Source organism: Culex quinquefasciatus, chromosome 3 (assembly GCF_015732765.1).
Source record: "Culex quinquefasciatus strain JHB chromosome 3, VPISU_Cqui_1.0_pri_paternal, whole genome shotgun sequence".
Lineage (NCBI taxonomy): Eukaryota > Metazoa > Arthropoda > Insecta > Diptera > Culicidae > Culex > Culex quinquefasciatus.
The window spans coordinates 168,475,104-168,499,456 of record NC_051863.1 but is presented as its reverse complement, the minus strand read 5'-3'; the positions used below and the strand labels follow the sequence as shown (position 1 = coordinate 168,499,456).

Below are 24,353 nucleotides of genomic sequence, written 5' to 3'. Positions count from 1 at the left end.
ATTTTGGCTGCTGTCCATACAAAAATGGTATGTAAATATTCAAACAGCTTTAACTTTTGAGTGAATTTTCTGATTAATTTGGTGTCTTCGGCAAAGTTGTAGGTATTGCAGGGTTGTTACGGAAAAGTCGAAAAAAAATCCGCGCCAGATCCGCGCCGACCCCAAAACCCAATCCGCGCGAAATCCGCGCCATATAAAAAAAATTGCGACAAACATAGAAGAGAGTAACATAATGAATGAAATTTTAAACGAAAAAAGAATAATACAGAAGGCATTTGGATCAGTACCGTTGATCAGTTGTGGATTCATATCCCACCTGTACCAAATGGAACCTTTATTGCCATTTCTGAAACAATATTAGCATTTTTTGCAACACTTTAAATATCGTTGCTTTAAAACAAATTCAGAAAAAAAAATTAAAGCCATAAAATAAATCACCAAATTATAAAATCTAGGGATTTAATACTTGATAATTCTCGCCAAAACTTAACTCTGGAAAATCGAACCACGAAATTTCTATTATTTTCTTCTCTAAATTTTTCTAAACTAAAATATGACTCCGAAAATTATCCGAACTAAGAAAATGGCAAAAATAATAATTTCTGCAGTTTTTTTAAAGGACCAGTAAACCAAATTTTCAGTTTTTGTTTTCTGGGTGTTTTTCAATACCCTGACTCAAGGCGGTTCTAAAACACCCAAAAGCAAAAACTGGAAATTTGGTTTATTGAACTTTTCAAAAAAACACCAGATTAAATAATTTAAAAATTTAATAATTTAGTACTTTAGAAATTTAATAATTTAATAATTTAATAATTTAATAATTTAATAATTTAATAATTTAATAATTTAATAATTTAATAATTTAATAATTTAATAATTTAATAATTTAATAATTTAATAATTTAATAATTTAATAATTTAATAATTAAATAATTCAATAATTTAATAATTTAATAATTTAATAATTTAATAATTCAATAATATAATAATTTAATAATTTAATAATTTAATAATTTAATAATTTAATAATTTAATAATTTAATAATTTAATAATTTAATAATTTAATAATTTAATAATTTAATAATTTAATAATTTAATAATTTAATAATTTAATAAATTAATAATTTAATAATTAAATAATTTAAAAATTTAAAAATTTAAAAATTTAAAAATTTAATAATTTAATAATTTAATAATTTAATAATTTAATAATTTAATAATTTAAAAATTTAATAATTTAATAATTTAATAATTTAATAATTTAATAATTTAATAATTTAATAATTTAATAATTTAATAATTTGATAATTTAATAATTTAATAATTTAATAATTTAATAATTTAATAATTTAATAATTTAATAATTTAATAATTTAATAATTTAATAATTTAATAATTTATTAATTTAATAATTTAATAATTTAATAATTTGATAATTTAATAATTTAATAATTTAATAATTTAATAATTTAATAATTTAATAATTTAATAATTTAATAATTTAATAATTTAATAATTTAATAATTTAATAATTTAATAATTTAATAATTTAATAATTTAATAATTTAATAATTTAATAATTTAATAATTTAATAATTTAATAATTTAATAATTTAATAATTTAATAATTTAATAATTTAATAATTTAATAATTTAATAATTTAATAATTTAATAATTTAATAATTTAATAATTTAATAATTTAATAATTTAATAATTTAATAATTTAATAATTTAATAATTTAATAATTTAATAATTTAATAATTTAATAATTTAATAATTTAATAATTTAATAATTTAATAATTTAATAATTTAATAATTTAATAATTCAATCATTTAATAATTTAATAATTTAATAATTAAATAATTAAATAATTTAATAATTTAATAATTTAATAATTTAATAATTTAATAATTTAATAATTTAATAATTTAATAATTTAATAATTTAATAATTTAATAATTTACTAATTTAATAATTTAATAATTTAATAGTTTAATAATTAAATAGTTTAACAATAATTTAATAATTTAAAAATTTAATAATTCAATAATTTAATCATTTAAAAATTTAATAATTCAATAATTTCTTCTTAAAACATTAAAAATTAACCAAACAATCAATTGTAATATTTTCGTAATTTTTCAATTGAATAATTCGTACTTTTAAGTTTTTTGAGTCTGTATGTTTTGACAAGTTCAAATTATGAATTCTTTTTTTATGATTTGAACTTGTAAATTCTGAAGTTTCAAATAGTTGAATTCCAGATTTCTTTTTTTTTAATTTTAACATTACATTTTGCTTTTAGACGGAGATTTTAGCAGATTTCTAAGTGGATTTCGTCATGTTGTGATAATTGGGAATAGAATCAATTCTACCTGAATCAGAGTGGCAACAGAATTTTTATTTTTTTCAATAAACCAAAAATTAAAAAAAAAAAACATTTTTTATATTGAAAAAACATAGAGAATCTAAAAAGTTTCATAGCTTCAAATTTTTAAAATTCTGTAATTTTTCGAATTTTGTTATTTTGATTTTAAAAAAATTGGTATTTTTTTGAATTGTTAAGCAGATGTTTTAATAATAATGAGTTCTAATGTTATGTTAAATTTATATAACAAATTTCAATACATTAAAAAATCGCTCCTTGAAGATTATTTCAAAGTTTCGTATTAAGAAAAAAGCAATCAATAAATTTTAGAAGAAAATTTTCTTCATTTACAACTTCTTAGAAATTGATATTTTCGCACTTAACGAAAAAGATTGAATTCATTTAATTCCTAATAATATTTTCCTTTGTAATGTGAAAGAATTTCTATCGTTTTCAATTATTTTGTTTATCAAAATTGCTATCCGCGCGAAATCCGCGCCTGAGCAAAATTAGCCAGCAAATCCGCGCCAGATCCGCGCGATACGCGCCATCCGCGCCATCCGCGCGATCCGCGCCGTCCGTAACAACCCTGGTATTGTTGAAGACTTTTGAGAAAAAATAGGTACACGGAAAAAAAATTTGCATATTTTTTTCTCAACTTTTTTAGCACTAAAACTCAATTTCCCAAAATACGTATTTTTTGATTTTCGAGATTTTTTGATATGTTTTAGGGGACAAAAATCCGCAACTTTTGAGCCATAGAGAAACATGGTCAAAAAATCTGCAGCCGAGTTATGATTTTTTGAAAAAATAGTGATTTGCAAAATTGAATTTGCAATCGAAAACTACTGTACAGATTTTATGATAAAGGGCTCCGTTTTCAAGATATAGCCACCGAAAGTTTGATTTTAGCGAAATATTTGCAATTTTTCAATTTTTAAAAATAGTGACCATGAGTGACCATTTCTAAAAATATTTCTTTGAAAAGTTCAGAAAATTTGCTATACAATTGTCTAAGAGACATTGAAGATTGGACCTTGGGTTGCTGTGATAGAGCCGCTTTAAGAAAAAGAAACACGAAAATTGGAGTTTTCTAAGTCTCACCAAAATAACCCACCATTTTCTAATGACGATATCTCAGCAACTAAAAGTCCGATTTTCAATGTTAATGCATGAAACATTCGTGAAAATTTCCGATCTCTTCGAAAAAAATATTTTGAAAACTTTTAAATCAAGACTAACATTTTAAAAGGGCCAAGTATTGAAAATTACGCCCATTTAAAATGCTAGTCTTGATTTAAAAATCTTCAAAATATTTTTTTTCGAAAAGATCGGAAAATTTCACGAATATTTCATGAGTTAACATTAAAAATCGGACCATTATTTGCTGAGATATGGTCATTAGAAAATGGTGGGTTGTTTTGGTGAGATTAAGAAAACATAAATTTTCGTGTTTCTTTTTCTTAAATCGGCTCTATCTCAGCAACCCGAGGTCCAATCTTGAATGTCTCTTAGACAATTTTATAGCAATTTTTTTAAACTTTTCAAAAAAAATATTTATAGAAATGGTCACTCATGGTCACTATTTTTAAAAATTGAAAAACTGCAAATATTTCGCTAAAATCAAACTTTCGGTGGCTATATCTTGAAAACGGAGCCCTTTATCAAAAAATCTGTCAGGTACTTTTCGATTGCAAATTCAATTTTGCATTAAAATACAATGTCAAACATGTTTTTGCATGAAACTTCGTTTTTTTTCCAAAAATCGCTATTTTTTTCAAAAATGCATAACTGCGGCAGATTTTTTGACCATGTTTCTCTATGGCTCAAAAGTTGCGGATTTTTGTCCCCTAAAACATATCAAAAAATGACAAAAATAAAAAAATACGTATTTTGGGAAAATGAGTTTTAGTGAAAAAAAGGTTGATAAAAAAATCTGCAATTTTTTTTCCGTGTACCTATTTTTTTCTCAAAAGTCCTCAACAATACCTACAACTTTGCCGAAGACACCAAATTGATTAGAAAATTCACTCAAAAGTTACAGCTGTTTGAATATTTACATACCATTTTTGTATGGACAGCAGCCAACATTGTATGGAGACTTGTATGGGTGAACCAATGACACAAAATAGCTTATTTGGTCATAGGGAAGGCCCCCACAAAGTTTGAGCCAAATAAAAAAATACAAATAAAATCCATTTACGGTTTTGGTAGAGAATTATAGGGGAATACTCATAGGGGAAAATACTCTTTCTCAGCCTATTTATATTATCGACTTATCAGAACATCGATCATGAATTACAGCTTTCTTGAATCGTTTTTTTTTAATATTTCAAAGTAAGAAAAACAAATAATAAAATAACAAATAACAAGTGAATAACATACATAGAAATATCACTTATTTTTATAGTTTTAAACATTCTAATCAATAACAAAACTCTAACTTTTCAAGAAAAAAAAATCAAAACGACATATTGTTCATTTAAATTGTTAGAAATTCTATAAAAAAATACTGTTAAAAAATATCAACAAATAAAAAGATTGCACGCTTGTTTCCACTGTAATTTTGATGTATTTAAAAAAATGTCTTCTGGTGTTCAAAGCAAATATTCAAAGGAGGGGCGACATAAACTTTGAAAAATATTTGAAACGGTTTTGGGACCGCAATGCGGAAAAAAGTAGCCTTATGCTCATGCTCAACGCACTTATATATTAGTGTTAAGAGACAAGAAGAATAATTCAAATTTTGCCGATAAAAAGTCTACAGTGAATATCGCAACATGATTGTGAAGAAAATTGATAACTGCCATAAAACAAAAATCTTTGATCTTTCAACAGATCAAAAAATAGTCATAGCCAACTTTCAATTTATTTTCCAAAATCAAATAATAATTTTAGAATATTTTTTTCATTTCAAATATTTAAACACACAGATAAAATTAAATTTTCCAAATGTTTCGCCTATTGTAACATCTACCAAATTGATTCTTATTTCATTTTGTACCTTTTGATAAGTAATTGACAAATAAAACACATTATTAGACCAGTTTCCAAGAATTCTATTGAAAAAATTCCAATAAATATTTTTTAAAGAAATTTTAAGCTATAAAACTGAAAAAAAGATTTCTCAGCAATTTCTTGCTAAAACGTTTTGCTCTTTGATTCATCAAAAAGCAGAATAAATTTTCTATAATACACTTTTGAAAGTAGCGATTACCATTTTTTCCATGAGCCTAAATTTTTGTTAATGAAAATGTCTAATTATTCAGTTACGGTTTTTTTTATTATTATTATTTATTTTTTGTTGTACTTTTGATCCTCGGTCCTAACCTGGTCGCAGCACCTAAAAGGACCTAATAAAAATAAGTTGTGAAGAAAAAAAAAATGTCTAATTATGAATGAAAACATGTACGGTACCACCCTAGCGAAATGAAAAAAATATCCAACCATAAATTTGTCATGTAATGTTGTTGCTGAATTTGAATCTTTTCTCAGAACTGGCCCAAAGTAACAAAATATGGATTGCGGGTAAAGTAATCATGTAAACCCCTCGCGTTTCATATTTTCTTGATATGCTAATATCGATCTCGCAATACCATAAATCAACACCACAAAAAAAAAAATTGTCGTTAAAATCCACAATTTCCTCCCCAACAGTGACCACCACCCTTGCAGGAAATGCTTTCCCCGGAAGCTGCCAACATGGTGAAAAAAAAATCCTCCAAACAGAACCAACCAACCGAAACTGCATTTCATAGACAAGCAAATCCTGTTTTATATTCTCTATTAAAAAGTGTATCGCAAAAATGGCATCCTCTCTCGCATCCGAAAAACGCAGCCCCGGCGGCCGGCTGGCAGCAGCTTTTATACCAACCCGAGGTCCCGGGGTTTTCCACTCCATAAACTTCCGGACCTCTCCCTGCTGCTGCTGCTGGTGATGTTGGAAAATCGAAAGGCAAATATTCCTCCCCTTCCCTCACAGCAGCAGCAGCAGGGTGGTGCATAATCTTCTTATGTGTGGCAACCGGGCCCAGAAGTGGCCTCGCCAGAATTTTGAAATATGCGACGACTCGGCCACTTGCCGGGGCTTTTGCCTGCTATAAATATGGCTGAAAAATGGTCGCAATTTTCGCATTCTAATTCGAGTGGCAAACGAGTTGTTGCGCGCGCGGGCTGGTTGTTGGAGCGAAAGGGGGCGGCGCTTTTTATCCTGGAGGGGAAAGTTTTTTTTTGGTCCCCCAGCAAGGACGACTAAGCCCTCTGGTATAAAGTGGCCCGACTTGCGGGTATTTTGTTGGGGGATAGTTTATTTCACCCGGATACAAGTTGCTGGGAAATGGAAGCACAATTTGTAGGATGGAAATTGTGATTCTTTTTTTTTAACGATATTATGTGAAGAGTTTAAGTTGATTGCGTACACTACTATTATAAAACACGTTTTAAAATTATTTCTGGCTATAACTTTTGCCTGTGCACTGTGTACTGCACACTTTGAAAAAATATTGTAGGGCACGACGAACTATGAAGAGTGGATCCAATTTTTTTATATTCCAAGTGCTTGAAAATTATATTTTTCATTTTCCTTCCCTAACCAACAACTAATTTGTTAACATAAAAAAGACATCAGATTATTAAGATGTTTTAAGCAAATTGCAGTCGTTTTATTTGGTTCTCTTCAAATATTAGGTAGTTTGGTTTTGGTAACTCAGATTAAAAAATGCATTGCAAAAGTTATTTTTACATTGAAAATTGGAAAGGAGATAACAAGATACAGTTGATAGAAAAATTAAATTAGGTATCAAATAGAAATTGAAAGGTCAACAAAGAAAAAAGAAAATGGTAGAGAAATTTCACATCCGCACTGTAAAATATGTTTTACAGTGACAGACAAGGATGGTCATTAATTTTCAAATAAAAAAAAAAAATTCAATTAGAGATAATCCTCCCCACTCTCCTTAATCTTTGTCCACAAAAACCAAAAAAATAAATAAAATAAAATAAAATAAAATAAAAAAGAATAAATTTAATAACGTTTTCTTCGTGCATTATTGAATGTAAATGCTATAAAATCACTCGAAAACTGAACTTTTTAAAAGAGCTCTTAGACTCACCTTCACGTATACATATCGACTCAGAATCAAAAACTTAACACATGTCTGTGTGTTTGGATGTAGATATGTGCACCGAAAAATTGTCACTCAATTATCTCAGCATTGGATGAACCGATTTTAATCGTTTTGGTCTCATTCGATCCGTCTTGGGGTTCCATAAGTCCCTATTAAAAATTATGAAGTTCAGTAAAGTACTTCAAAAGTTTTGCTTTTTTTTTTCAAGAAAACCCGTCATGTTATACATTTTTAGAAAGGTATTTAAAAGACCTTTCCAAGGAAAATCGAAGATCTAATTACGCTATTAAAAGTTATAATGTACACTCAAACGTGTTATTTGTACACTTTTTGGAGTCCGGATCTCAGATATTTCGATGAAAATGGTGTCCGGCAAGTGTCCGGGTCCATCATGCGACCCGTCGTAGTTAGATAATTGAAAGTAATATCAAATGATCAAAGAACAGATAACCCTATTAAAAGTTATGAGCACTTATGTGTTATACATACACTTTTTGGAAGGCAGATCTCAGATATTTCGATGAAAATGGAGACCGGGTCGATAATGTGACCCATTGTTGGAGAATTAAAAAGCCTGTCAAAGGATACTGTAGATATATATGTTTTTTCATAACTTATTTTTATTATGTCTTTTTAGGTGCTTCGACCAGGTTAGGAATGAGGAACGATAATAGAAAAAATAATAAAAAAAATGATCATTTTCCCGCGCCATGTGTAAAAAAGTGTGCAATCACATCAATCTGTTCCTCGGGTGTCTTGCACTGCCACAAGCGAACTCTATATTCTCGATAAATGGCCCACAGATCGAACTCGCTGTACAGCTTCCGTTCGCCCTGTTGCTCCTTCGGGGAAAGGATACTATATGCATTTTAAACATTGTAAATTTGCTGACCCTATCATTTGTAGATTGAATTTTTTTATTATACCAAAACCAAAACTATCTGTTATTGTGAGGAAGGCATCAACCACTCTACGGTGAATTAGGTAACGTTCTGTCTTATTTTTTAATTATAAAACTTAAGAATGACCCCAAAACTACTCAAAAGTGATAAAAAAAAGTCAAAGTAGTTATGTCACAGACATAACCGGAATGGCGTAGGCCTACGTAAATTTTGATGTGTGGACATTGGGTTTTCCATATCTTAATTTTGAAGAAATAACTAGATACTTTAAAATAATTAATGGAATAAAATTACTAATTCCAATTATGTATGGCACCCCAGTACCTTCGAATAAGACGTAGTCCTACGCCAAAAATAAATCCGATATGTGGATTGTGAAATATTGAAAAATGCATTTGGTATTTTTTAGACAAATAACTATTAAATTTTGACTGAAATTGAGTCGAAAGCTTGAATGAGATTTGAAATCCAAGAAACAAAAAAATCTGGAAAAAAATAATTTATGTATGTTATTTGATAATCCGAAGTCCCATACAAACCTTTGGATAATCGAACTTCGAATAATCGAGTCTGGACCGTAGTCTTAATTGTCCACAAACACTTCGTTGGCACTTTGGTCTACGAAAACAAAAGAAAAAAAGTAAAAGAGAAAAAACGGTAAAATTAGTCAAAATCGTTTTTGTGATACAAAGTGTAATACAAATCATTTGTTTTCTGATCACCAAAAAAAGATGGTGAGCAATGCATATTCTGTTGTAGAAGATCACATTTTTGAATCGCATCAAATTAACAGAATTCGATGCATTTATTTAATGGATGAAGAACTTTGCTAAAGATACACCGAAAAACACTTGATTCTTTTAAAAAAAAAAGTTATCAAAAATGTCTTAAATCGCTAGAGTACAAATTTCACGTAATCCATATGATCTACAAGCTATAACCTAAACCTAGAATAGAACCAATCAAACTGACAAATCGATAAATATAGTAATCTGAACTTGATCCTGTTACGATTTCACAGACAAAAGTTTAAGAAAATTCACTAGTGAAAATTGAGTCAGCTTTATTAAATTATTTAGATCATTGTTTTACAAAACAACGTGGATACATTTACCAAAAGAATAGAAAAAAAAGATAAAAATTCAAAAAAATTCCAGCCCTCATTACAGTGCATGTCCTGCTTGTTCGACCCGCCACAACTTCCATGTTTGCCGTTGGCATTTCGTTACTGTCAACAAATGCCGGGGTTTCGATTTCGCTCATGCCTGACATGAGCGTAGGCGGTAGGATTGGTTCAAACAAAAAAAATATATATACGAAATCCCCAAATCAACCAAGAAGCCTGTCATCTGACAACCAAAAATAAACATTCCAGAGAGAGAAAGCACAGCTTGATTGATAGATGCTTCCCCTCCCCCCGGGGTCCGGTTTGCTTCAGCTGGAAAAGGATGCCTCTATATCCTTGACCGCGACCTGACAACGACAGACCGGGACGGCGACGATTTAGGTCGAGCGACCTCTCCGATGGCTATAATCCACCGGACATGGTTGATGGTGTCTTGCGGCACGGAAGGTTGGGGTTATGTTTGACATTTTAATGGAGTTGCTTTGTCATTTGTGGATTAAAGGGAGGATTTTAGGAAAACTTCTGAGTTTTAACTAATTATTGAAGAAAAATATAGAAAGAAAGTAAACAGGAAGAGACGATTTGATGTTTAACTGGTTGAGACAGATTGATTGATTCAATCAAATGTCAACCATCGGCAGGAAAATTGAAGAAGATGTATGTTTATTCAAGGAAGTCACGTGGAACACCAATGTTTGGATTTCGGTTGACTGAATTCGAGATAACGTTCGACGATCCAGTTTATTTTAGACAAAGATTTCTTATGGCAAAACATACAACTTTTGTCAAATTCTGGATAAGTAAAAAGTAAAAATGAAAAAGTGTTTTAAATTTTTGTTGATAAGATCGGTAACAATGTTTCAAACATAAATTTAAGTCTCACTCTCGCTTTCCTCCTCAAATGAAACGCCTCACAATTTTGCGTAATTTATCAAAAAAGTGCCACAGGTGCCCTCGCCCTCGCGCCACGAGTCTTCTTAGCTCAACCGCCTGCGAAGTCCCAACCCCACGTGCAATGACCATTTTCACCCACCGGAAAAAACGTTTCCAGAACTTGGAAGTGTCGCTTTTACCACGCACCATTTTCCGGCGCCGGACGAGACGAAACTCTCGGGAATGATTGATAATCGCTTCTTCTGGTGAACCTTCTGAGCTGTAAATTTTCCACCTCTGTTTCGTTTGGTTTTTGCAAGGAGGGGGGGCAAAAAACAGCAGAGCGGCCCCTTAACGATGTCGTCGACAACGAGAGGGGCCTAAATCTGACCTAATCGCCATAATTGATGGCTCTTGAAGCTGTCGAAAGGTACTAGATCTTTCGAGCGGGAAACCCGACTGACAAGTAGTGACGAAAAGCAGTATTGAACCAACAAATTTGTATCCCAGAGAAAAACTTATTTCATCGTAGAATTCATAACAAGTTTAAAACCTAACGTGAAAAATCACTTTGAAAGCTTCCAATAAATCATCTAGATCCGGAAGGAAACCACAGCAGAAAGCTCACATTTCAAAGCGTTTCGCCCGCAGCACAAATCCTCTAAACTTCACGCGTAGTCTAATTCCGGATGATTTCCGTTCTGCCAGCTGGCAGGAGTCGAGTAACGCCGCACGCTGCTGGTGGGAAACTGATAATGTACTCGGGCTGTGGAATTTTCCGCGGAAAATTCACCGAGCGTGTGTGTGTTTGATTAGGGGAGAGGCAATAAAATACGGGCTCAAGCCGCGGAGATTCGCACGCTCCGTTTGAAGTGGTCGATTGCGTAAAAACTGGGAAACGGAACGGAGGTTACGCACAAGACATTTCTGTAATGAAATATTTTGAAGCAAAGTTTTGACATTTTTTTTGTCTGTGAATTAAAAAAGAAAAAAAGCAGTGCAATTCTCAACGATTTATGTTCTCATGAAATTTGTTTTTTTTTTAATTCTGTTGTTGAAACCAGGGCAAGTTCTCATATGATTCGGTCTTTTTTTTATCCAATTGGACTTTAAAATATTACCTGTTAAATTTTACCTAATTTTAAGTTGAAAAAGAGGCATTGCAAAAAATAGTAGTGAATTTACACCCTACACACTTAGATTTTTTCACCGAATTCGGTAGTTGAAAAATTGGTAAGGATGGTACAAATATTTTTAAAAGTTTTTGTCACCCCCTTCAAAATTGGCCCGAAAAATCAGGGGGCAAAAAAAATATTTTTACAATAAACTTCAAAATTTCAATGAAAATTCAAGTGCAACCAGCTGAAATCAAATTAAAATACATTCTTCTGCGTTTAAAATCATTTTTAGCATGTTTGGGTTTATTAAATAATCTTAAGATTTTTTGAAAATTTTCGATGCAGAATCTTTTTTTTCGATACAATTTTTGTTTTCATGAAATCTTAGATTTTTTGAAAACTGATGATTGCAAAACAACTGAACTAGTGTAAAATGCATTTGAAAACACTTTTTTCATTTAAATGTGAAGATTATGGCTTGTTATTTAAACCCCCCTTGACCTCGGCCAGGGCCGAGGGACAAAAACTTTTTTAAATATTTGCATCGGCCTAAAGTTCAGATCGGTAAACCATATCTATCATAATCAAGGTAAGTGAATTTTCACGTTTTCGCGAACAGCGTGAAATTCGTGAAATTTAACAATTTTCGCAAAACTCCGTGAATTTGTACGATTTTCTGAAATCAATGCTTTAATAAATATTTGATATTTAATCTAAAAAATATGTAATTGTAAATTTGGCAGAAAATATGTTTGCCAAAAATTCATATTTTCATTTTAAGAATAGTATTGTAAATATTGTATTTTGTTTATTTTAGCAATTTAAAATAAATTTGTTTTTTGAAATTTTAAGTTTTGGGACTACATATTGCGAATATTTTTTGTGGATTTTTTGTGAAGGCTTCATTGGTTTGTTTTTTTTTTATGTATAAAGCATCAATGAATAGTTTTTGCTTAAAATAAAAAAAAATATATATATTCTTTAAAATGTATTTTTCAGTATTTTTTTTGTATTTTCAGGATATGTTCAGTAAATATAAAACTACAATCAACTGAAGAAAATCGCTACACTTTTAACAATTTTAGCTCGTTCAAAATTATTTTGAATATTTATTGACTGATATTAATTTAATCTTTACTTTAAAATTAGTCAATTTCTTAAATATTTTTGTTTTTCCTAGCCACGTGTAATTCCCAAGAAAATTGGTGGTCCCGTGAAATTGGAAATTTCCAGCACGAAGAATCACTTTTCTTTTTTTTTTTTTTTTGCTTAATATATAATTAAATGTACCAACAAAAACAATCCGCTTGTTGAACTTAAGATTTTATAGATTATTTAAGAATTTTTCATATTCCGTGAAATTTCCGCGAAATTTTGTGTTTTGGAAAAAGGACATAAAAGCTGGAAAAATCACTAAGGCTAGTCATAATGAACACCGAAATTTACCGAATTTCGGTAGTACGATGAACAATAATGAACTTCATTACCGAATTTCGGTAAGTTCTTATTAAATTCAGTAATTTTCAGTTTACTGAACCGTTCAGCAGTTGAAAATTCGGAGAACTTTACCGAATTCGATAAAAAAAATCTAAGTTTGTTCCCAGATATGATACTACCAAGATTTTTTTTTACTGAATATGATGATAGTTTTATTATGATCAGCAAAAAATATTTTGAAAAATTTTAAATCAAGACTAACATTTCAAAAAGACCAATCATTCAATATTTTGCCGATTTGATATGTTAGGCTTGATTTATAAATTTTTAAAATATTTTTTTCGAAAAGATCGGAAAATTTCAAGAATGTTTCATATTTTGACATTGTAAATCGGACCATTAGTTGCTGAGATATCGACATAAGAAAATGGTGGGTTGTTTGGGTGAGACTTAGAAAACATCAATTTTCTTGTTTTTAAACCTTTGCATGGCAATATCTCAGCAACTATGGGTCGTATCAACAATGTCCGAAAAAGCAAAATATAGAGAATTTTCTCAGCTTTTAATAATTATTTTTTTCAAAATTGGGTAAACATGGGTACTACTTTAAAAAATCAATAACTGCGACTACTTTGACAAAAGTTATATAAAAATGGCTATAACTTGAAAACGGTGCACTTTATCAAAATTTGACTAAAGCACTTTTTGATTGCAAATTCAACTTTATATCGAAAAATGAAATTGAAAAATTTTTGCGACCAATTTTTCGATTTTTTGAAAAAAATGTATTGATTTAAAAAATCATAACTCGGTCAAAGATTTTTTGCCCATTCTGGAAATTTCTGAAAAGTTGGCATTTGATGTCCTCTAAAACATATCAAAAAATAAAAAAACAAAAATAGTGTTTTTTTGCAAATCAACTTTTAGTGAAAAAAAGTAAAATAAAAAATCACAATTTTTTTACCGTGCATCATTTTTTTTCAGTGTAGTCCATATCCATACCTACAACTTTGCTGAAGACACCAAATCGATCAAAAAATTCCTTCAAACGATACAGATTTTGAATTTTCATACATCATGTTTGTATGGACAGCTGCCAATTTGTATGGAAAATTATACGGACAAACTAATCATGCAAAATGGCTTCTTTGGGCATAACAAAGGCACCAAAAAAGATTCAGCCGGATTAAAAAATGCAGAAAAAATCGAATGACCGAAACCTCAAAGAATTGCTCACATATTTCAGGGTGTAAGATAACATCGAATTTTATAAAATAATGCATCATTCATTCTACACCCAGGCCTTTTACGCGCAGCTGGATTACTACTTATTTGCTGTGTAAAAAGGATGAAAAAAATATGAAATGTGAAAAAAATGATATTTAGCAAAGCGTTTTTCAAAGTAATAATTTTTATAGATAGTACTCAAAGATGGTAACAATATACTAACATTTCAAAAGTCGTAGACCACTCAAAAGTAAATTTTGAAGATTGTCTAGGCAGTCGAGTTTAAACTTTGTATTTAACCAAAAAAAATGACCGATATATTCAATGTGGAGCCCACCGTGCAATACAAACCCCAACATCAAACGTTCCTACCCAGGCTTAAATCTTTTCCCAACAAATGCTTATGAGCAGTTCTCTAGGATTTCGGTCATTCGATTTTTTTTGTATTTTTTAATCCGACTGAAACTTTTTTGGTGCCTTCGGTATGCCCAAAGAAGCCATTTTGCATCATTAGTTTGTCCATATAATTTTCCATACAAATTTGGCAGCTGTCCATACAAAAATGATGTATGAAAATTCAAAAATCTGTATCTTTTGAAGGAATTTTTGATCGATTTGGTGTCTTCGGCAAAGTTGTAGGTATGGATACGGACTACACTAGAAAAAATAATACACGGTAAAAAAATTTGGTGATTTTTATTTAACTTTGTCACTAAAACTTGATTTACAAAAAACACTATTTTTAATTTTTTTATTTTTGATATGTTTTAGAGGACATAAAATGCCAACTTTTCAGAAATTTCAGGTTGTGCAAAAATCATTGACCGAGTTATGAATTTTTAATCAATACTGATTTTTCAAAAATCGAAATTTTGGTCGTAAAAATTTTTCAACTTCATTTTTCGATGTAAAATTAAATTTGCAATCAAAAAGTACTTTAGTGAAATTTTGATAAAGTGCTCCGTTTTCAAGTTATAGCCATATTTAAATGACTTTTTTGAAAATAGTCGCAGTTTTTCATTTTTTAAAATTAGTGCACATGTTTGCCCAGTTTTGAAAAAAATATTTTTGAAAAGCTGAGAAAATTCTTTATATTTTGCTTATTCGGACTTTGTTGATACGACCTTTAGTTGCTGAGATATTGCAATGCAAAGGTTTAAAAACAGGAAAATTGATGATTTCTAAGTCTCACCCAAACAACCCACCATTTTCTATCGTCAATATCTTAGCAACTAATGGTCCGATTTTCAATGTTAATATATGAAACATTTGTAAAATTTTCCGATCTTTTCGAAAAAAATATTTTCAAAATTTTCAAATCAAGACTAACATTTCAAAAAGGCCAAACATTCAATATTACGCCCTTTTAAAATGTTAGTCTTGATTTGAAAATTTTGAAAATATTTTTTTCGAAAATATCGAAAAATTTCACAATTGTTTCATATATTAACATTGAAAATCGGACCATTAGTTGCTGAGATATTGACGATAGAAAATGGTGGGTTGTTTGGGTGAAACTTAGAAAACATCAATTTTCCTGTTTTTAAACCTTTGCATTGCAATATCTCAGCAACTAAAGGTCGTATCAACAAAGTCCGAATAAGCAAAATATAGAGAATTTTCTCAGCTTTTCAAAAATATTTTTTTCAAAACTGGGCAAACATGTGCACTAATTTAAAAATAAAAACTGCGACTATTTTCAAAAAGTCACTTAAATATGGCTATAACTTGAAAACGGTGCACTTTATCAAAATTTCACTAAAGTACTTTTTGATTGCAAATTTGATTTTACATCGAAAAATGAAGTTGAAAAATTTTACGACCAAAATTTCGATTTTTGAAAAATCAGTATTGATTAAAAATTCATAACTCGGTCAATGATTTTTGCACAACCTGGAAATTTCTGAAAAGTTGGCATTTTATGTCCTCTAAAACATATCAAAAATAAAAAAATTAAAAATAGTGTTTTTGTAAATCAAGTTTTAGTGATAAAAGTTAAATAAAAAATCACCAAATTTTTTTACCGTGTATTATTTTTCCAGTGTAGTCCGTATCCATACCTACAACTTTGCCGAAGACACCAAATCGATCAAAAATTCCTTCAAAAGATACAGATTTTTGAATTTTCATACATCATTTTTGTATGGACAGCTGCCAAATTTGTATGGAAAATTATATGGACAAACTAATGATGCAAAATGGCTTCTTTGGGCATACCGAAGGCACCAAAAAAGTTTCAGTCGGATTAAAAAATACAAAAATTAAAATTGAAGAAAAAAGACCGATTTCGTAGAGAATTGCTCTTATCAAAAAGCTTACCTCCCCTTTCCGCCACTCTCTCCCAATGGGAATTGATTTGACTGATTTTCCGATCGCAAATACGGTTCCACGTATTGTTGGAAAATGTGTGGCTTTACGCTTTCGGTTTTTGCGCTTCGGGCGGTTTCGAACAACACTTCAAATGGACACCGATCAGAAGAAAAAAAAAACAAGCCAGAAGCCATGATTCCCGCTCGGCATTCCCGGACCAACCTCAACAAAGTGCTGCAGCCGCTCCACGCACACTGGCTGGTTCAAAAGGGATTGCCGACTCGGAGTCGAAAACCAGAAGCTCGCATAGGCACCATAATTCAATATGATCAAAATACACGCTGAAACACGAACCGCCTGGATGGTCGCGCTGAACAACACGGAGCGAGTTCAACCAATTTGATGGCGGGAAATTTTATTGCAGCAAGAATATTGACTGATGTTGAAACCATCTTTGCTTAGATTTGCTATATCAGCTAATGTTTTATCTGATTCAGCCAATAATTCGTTCAAAAGTCTTTCCGTGTACCCCAAGCCGGAGGTCCTGGGCGAGGCTTTCGGCAGGACGACCCAAACCAGAGACGCGGCGGGGTTGGACATCGACCAGAACATACACGTCAATAATGGCGGAAATGTATAAGCGCATATAACATGCAAATAAACACACGTCGACCAACGTACGAACGAACTGCTGCTCCGTGTAGTGCTCCGGTCACATGGGCTATTTGTCACGGACGGAACGGATCGCGCCGGTGGTTTATGGGACAACGGCGTGTCCAGGTCCAGGGCCCGGCTGACCGCACGATTCAACGAATGGTTCGCTGGTTCGGACAAGTGCATAAATATAAATGAAATTTGCAACGGGCCGGGGAAAACCGGCAGGAACACACTGCACCCGTGGACGACCGGTCAGGCAGCACCGTGCCACCGTGGTTGTCGAAGGCTTGTTTGGGATAATGGAGCGTGCTTAAAAATGATGGTTGTTCCGTCGTGCGATGATCCGGTTAAACGCATCAAGTGTGGTTTTTGCTTTGACTGCGAAGGAGGGGAGAAACCATTCTGGGATTCGATTGAGTAGTGTGAGTTTACTTGAGCGATATTTTGGGTTGTTTGGGTGAGAGTTAGAAAACATATTTTTTTTAAACCTTTGCATGGCAATATCTCAGCAACTAAGGGTCGTATCAACATAGTTCAAAAATGCAAAATATAGAGAATTTTCTCAACCTAACAAAAAAAATTTTTCAAAGGTGGGCAAACATGGACACTAATTTTCAAAAAAGTTTCATAAAAACAGCTGGAACTTGAAAACGGTGCACTTTATCAAAATTTCACTAAAGTACTTTATGATTGCAAATTCAATTTTACATCAAAAGAGTGCATAATTGACAAAGGGAGCGTGTGGTCGTAAAAAATATTCGGAGTGAAAAGTGATTTTTTTTTGTGATTTTCAAAGCCCTTCCTATATCATCGTTGATCGGAAGGCACGGCGTCGGGTGGATTGTGTTTAAATTTTTCAAATAAGGTTTTATTTTTTTGCGGTGAAAAAGCCATTTCTATATAATGATCGAAAGACGCACTGACATTTTGGATTAATTAATAGTGGAGTGAAATAATTGTGTGTGAGTGACTTTGTGTGTTAACCAAAAAGACCTTCCCATAGCATCGTTGCTCGGAAGGCTCGCCGACGGGTCTGTTATGAAAGTCCTCCCCATAGCGTCGTAGCTCGGGAGGCATCGAAGAGCCAATACTTTATCCTACTAACCAAAAAAAAATTAATCACGTGATGCTTGAAGGAGATGCTGTGGCTTCAACGGTCTCATGCGGTATCAACAAGTATATAGCGAAAAACTATGTGCTTGATGAGTCTGTAACTTCAACTGTCGGACTAACATTCCTCCCTTTCGTTGAACTGCAGGCTTCTTGGGAGGGCGCCGGTATTGACTAATAAAGTAGAGATCTTCAGAGGTTAAACAGTGAACGGATGGTTGGCTCGCACTGACCATTTTTGATTCATTGTTTAACTTCAGCTGATCTGTCAATAACGGAGTAGCAGCTCATTGGCAGTCAACCATGCTCATGCTCATGCTCATGCAAATTCAATTTTACATCATAAAATGATGTTGAAATTTGTTTGCGAGCAATATTTCGATTTATTGAAAAAAAATCAGTATTGATTCAAAAAATCATGACTCGGTCAAACAAATTTTGCCCGTTCTGGAAATTTCTGAAAAGTTGGCATTTGATGTCCCCTACTTTTTTAATAAAAAAAACTTGAAATCAAAAATAGTATTTTTTGCAAATCAAGTTTTTGTGACAAAAATTGAAATTAAAAATCACCAAAAATGTTTTACCCTATATCAGTGTAGTACCTATCCATACCTACAACTTTGCCGAAGATACCAAATCGATCAAAAAATTCCTTCAAAAGACGCAGAGTTTTGAATTTTTATATATCATATTGGTATGGACAGCTGCCAAATTTGTATGAAAAATTATATGGACAAACCGACGATGTGAAATGGCTTCTTTTTGCATACCGAAGGCACAGAAAAAAAATCAGCTAAATTAAAAAAGAAAAAAATCGAATGACCAAAATCTCAAAGAATTGCTCTTTTCCAAAATCAATACTTTGAAATGAAAACATGCAGCAAATATTTAATCCACATAGCCTTGGTTGTAAATTACATTAGTTTTGAATAAGAAAGGAAAATTATCTCCCAACATTTACCAAGAAATGAACCCCATGAATACTTTAAAGAAGTAAATGAGAATTACTTATAGATTTTAAAAGATTTTCGGAATCACCTACTTTTCACAAAAAGCAAATCGATTTATGATTGCACTTATTCTTCAATCAAAAAATAATTTCAATTTCATTGAATTTTGGCTTTTTGTTTATTAAGTTTTTTGCACCCGTTTGTTTTATAACTTAAAAGTTTTTAATCATATTTTTGTTTGTTTGTTTTGATAACTTTTTCAAAGATTGCTCAATTTTTTTCAAGGAGTTTATTTATTATTAATGATCGAATAGTAGCAAACATTTTTTTAAAGTTACATTTTTTCTTAGTCGATATTACAGAGACTGAAACAAATATTGAGAAATTTGAGATGATTCTTAGAAGCATTTTTTTCCAAACTTATAAGACCATTTATTAGTTTTTTTTTTAAATAAATTGACAACCATTTTATTTTGACGGCGAATAAAAAACTAGATTTTTTATTATCAATTTTATTAAAAACACTCTATCACTGCAATGGCATTCGTGCCGGACAAAATGATATGATTTTAGCTTGATTTGTTCTAGATTAATATGTTTAATAATATTTAAGATTTTTTTCTAAGTCCCGTGAAATTTTCACGATATTTAATGATTTGGGACCTGATGAAATCGGATTTTAAAAATGACAAGAAATTAAAAAAAAAATGATATTGATGAAGAAAAATCATAGTTAAAGTATCAAAAGTACTTTCTGTAATTATAATATTAGATTTTCGTGATTATTTTAACATTTTTTACGTTCCGTGAAATTTCCGTGAAATCGTGTGTTTTGGAATTAGGTTCCACGTGAAAATTGCAGTTTTTGAGCGTGAAAATCACTAAGCTTCTAATAAGCATTCATTTTTCAAAAGTTGTCCAGCTACCATGGACAACTTTTTAATAGATTTTCGATTTGAAAAAAATCTTTCGAAAGTTTTTTTTTACTGTTTCAAACTAAACATTTTAAATATGAAAAATTCTCTACGAAATCGACTGATTTCAATGATTTTTATTTTTTCGTATTCGACAAAGTTGTAGGTTAGGTACACAGAAAAAAAAAACGATATTTGGTCCACAAAAAATCAATATCATAAAATACATAATTAATTAAGTTTTAAGGGGACACAAACTGCAACTTTTAGGACACAAACAGCAAGTTAAAAAAAAAAGAAGTGTTATCAACTGGAAAAAATTGAAATGCATTTTCCTGCGTTTACAATCATATTTAGCATGTCTGAAATCGATCAAAAATCATTTGAATTTTTGCAAAAAGTTTTTTTGCTCGGCAAAAAAAACCGTCAATTAAAACACTTTTTTTGATTTAAATGTTAATACCATGGCTTGTAATTTCAATTTTAATTTGTTATATGTTATATAAATTAAATGATTTTTTTCGTGTTTTTAAAAGAGAGGTTTTCTTTTACAACATTAAAAAAGTATTCAAGAACTAATTTTTCCTAAAAATCCTGTTTAAAGGTCGCTTAATTCACAGAAAGATAAAACAAGAGAGAAAATACAGAACCACAACTATTCCGCAGGAAAGCTTATAATTTAGTGATTACTGCTGCAAATAAAACCGCTTTACTCACACTAAAAGCTTTCCCCCCTCGTGCCGCTACCTCCACAAAATACAAAGTTTTTTTTTTTTCAACATTTGCCAATCTGAACAAATTCCGCGTTTTTCCCTCCCCCGCGATCGGTCCGGCCAGATTCGAGGAAAAGTGTTTTTCCCACCCTGCCCCACGCGCCACGCCACGGAGTAAACTAAACGTGCTTTTATGCCAATTTCCATGCAGAACTCTGCTTTCGTATGTTTTTATTTCACTCTGCGTTCGGGTTCTCTCCTCCTCTCGCTTCTTGAAAGTTCCCCTGTTGTGGCGCAATAAAACAAATAAGCGTAATAAAAACGCGAATTTATAAAATCATTCCACGCGGAGCGGTCGACTGTATCAAGGACCGCAGAGTTTCCTCCCCCAGCGTGTTTTCCCCTCCATCTTTTTTTTTTCATTTTTCATAGTCGAACGTTTTTTTCACACTCCCCCCACCCCACGGTCCCGACCGGCTTTGATAACGTCGATGTCGATTGTGAGTGAAATACCAAAACCAACCAAGTCTGTGTGTGTGTGTGTTTGTGCGCGCTGGTGAGGTTTATGGAGTTGCTTCATCTTTCCGCAATTCCCTCCCCACCACCACACCACTATTGTAGGAATTTTCCCAAGTGAAGTGGTTCATTTTTGCGAAATTTTCCCCAAATCAAATTGTTGGTTGCTCCGTTTCAACTTTGTAAGCGGTTTTCTTTTTTTGTTGTGGCGCTATATATTTTTATTTGCTTTGATTCTCAACTGCGATATGGCGGGAAAATAGAAACGAATTCTGAGCAGCTGGGCAGTTGAAAAATTTTACGATTTTGTATCTGGGTAATTCTCCGCCAACTCACACAGCAGTTGCCCCGACCCCTCTTCGATTTGCGTGAAACTTTGTCCTAAGGGGTAACTTTTGTCCCTGATCACGAATCCGAGGTCCGTTTTTTGATATCTCGTGACGGAGGGGCGGTACGACCCCTTCCATTTTTGCACATGCGAAAAAAGAGGTGTTTTTCAATAATTTGCAGCCTGAAACGGTGATGAGATAGAAATTTGGTGTCAAAGGGACTTTTATGTAAAATTAGACGCCCGATTTGATGGCGTAATCAGAATTCCGAAAACGTATTTTCATCGAAAAAACACTAAAAAGTTTTAAAATTCTCCCATTTTCCGTTACTCGACTGTAAAAATTTTGGAACATGTCATTTTATGGGAAATTTAATGTACTTTTCGAATCTACATTGTCCCAGAAGGGTCATTTTTCATTTAGAACAAAATTTTTCATTTTAAAATTTCGTGTTTTTCTAACTTTGCAGGGTTATTTTTAGAGTGTAACAATGTTCTACAAAGTTGTAGAGCAGACAATTACAAAATTTTGATATATATACATAAGGGTTTGCTTATAAACATCACAAGTTATCACGATTTTACGAAAAAAGTTTTAAAAAGTTGGTCGTCATCGATCATGGCCGTTCATGGTCACCCGCGACAGACACGGACGACGAAACAAAGAGAAACGCAAAAGTAACTTTTTCAAAACTTTTTTCGTAAAATCGCGATAACTTGTGATGTTTATAAGCAAACCCCTAATGTCTATATATCAAATTTTTGTAATTGTCTGCTCTACAACTTTGTAGAACATTGTTACACTCTAAAAATAACCCTGCAAAGTTAGAAAAACACGAAATTTTAAAATGAAAAATTTTGTTCTAAATGAAAAATGACCCTTCTGGGACAATGTAGATTCGAAAAGTACATTAAATTTCCCATAAAATGACATGTTCCAAAATTTTTTACAGTCGAGTAACGGAAAATGGGAGAATTTTTAAAACTTTTTTATTGTTTTTTTCGATGAAAAATACGTTTTTTCGGAATTCTGAGTACGTCATCAAATCGGGCGTCTAATTTTACATAAAAGTCCCTTTGATGCCAAATTTCTATCTCATCACCGTTTCAGGCTGCAAATTATTGAAAAACACCTCTTTTTTCGCATGTTCAAAATGGAAGGGGTCGTACCGCCCTCCGTCACGAGATATCAAAAACGGACCTCGGATTCGTGATCAGGGACAAAAGTTACCCCTTAGGACAAAGTTTCACGCAAATCGAAGAGGGGTCGGGGCAACTTTTCCCGATTTCGTGTGAGTTGGTAGAGAATTACCCATCTATAATTTATGATTTTATGATTTTATGATTTTATGATTTTATGATTTTATGATTTTATGATTTTATGATTTTATGATTTCATGATTTCATGATTTTATGATTTTATGATTTTATGATTTTATGATTTTATGATTTTATGATTTTATGATTTTATGATTTTATGATTTTATGATTTTATGATTTTATGATTTTATGATTTTATGATTTTATGATTTTATGATTTTATGATTTTATGATTTTATGATTTTATGATTTTATGATTTTATGATTTTATGATTTTATGATTTTATGATTTTATGATTTTATGATTTTATGATTTTATGATTTTATGATTTTATGATTTTATGATTTTATGATTTTATGATTTTATGATTTTATGATTTTATGATTTTATGATTTTATGATTTATTGAATTCATGATTTCAAAATTTATTTATCCCACCAAATTTTTTTTTCTCGTGGCCACTCTCATATCATGTTTGGCGTTGATTTGTGTCAAAAGCAAGATGATAGCATCCACTATACAGTTGGGGGGTGGGGGGGGGGTACCATCCCGTTTCGTGGAAATAGAAAATTTCACAGTTTTGACGGATGGCAGAGCAATGGCATTTTCCCGGCCAGATTGATTCTAGTGAAGTCCCCCTTGGGAGTGATTCATACAGGGAAACATTCAGTCGTTTATCGATATGGAAATGATTCAAAAAGGTTTTTTTTTTTTTGGAATGCTGTTAAAATGTGACATATAAACCTAGCGCTGAAGGGGACCTGTCAGAGTTGAGCACTGTGAAACGGATCGATTGAATTTTCGCACGAACAAGTTGTAGTTTTTTGGATCAAAGTTCAAATGCAGCACAGACGTTGAAGGCACGTCCGCTGAGAATCTCAATGTTGCAGTCAATAAATTAAAACCTACCATTCGTCACTCTGACACCACCTTTTCTGCATAATTTGTGTAGCGTGAACGACGTGTCAACAGAGCGCTGAAATCTTCCTCTTATTTGCACACTGTTCAAACACGAGACAAGATCTCAACACGCAGTTTGTACCGTCCGTCACTGCCGTTGTACCGAGACAAGCCACGGAGTGATGAATGAGCCTCAACCTGGTTGCACTTCCAAAAGAAGACCCACGCACATTCGTCAATCATGTCAAGAGTCACTTGACTATCCAAACAACCGCACAGTTTGCTTGCTAGAGAAGGATTTTGGCAAGTTGCAGGTTTTTTTTTAAACCGCGTTTTTTAAAGCTGCTCAAAATTCATCATATCAACTTTATATGTTTAATAAGTAAGTTTTACCTCGTAAAAAACACTCAACTGATTCAGAATTCCCGACTTAAGTAGTGCTTATCAAGTC

General features: G+C 31.6%; 1 protein-coding gene across 5 annotated transcripts in view; it reads right to left on the bottom strand.

The window, feature by feature from the left end:
* The window catches only part of LOC6040591 (bifunctional heparan sulfate N-deacetylase/N-sulfotransferase), a 366,151-nt gene that overhangs the window by 212,730 nt on the left and 129,068 nt on the right, over positions 1-24,353 (bottom strand). Inside the window, exon 2 of one of the 5 annotated variants that reach the window (XM_038266170.1) lies at positions 8,942-9,020. The exons of the other annotated variants lie outside the window; for them this stretch is intronic. The gene's annotated coding sequence lies outside the window, so the exon portion shown is untranslated. The remainder of the gene's footprint in view (positions 1-8,941; positions 9,021-24,353) is intronic. 5 annotated transcript variants of the gene reach the window in all.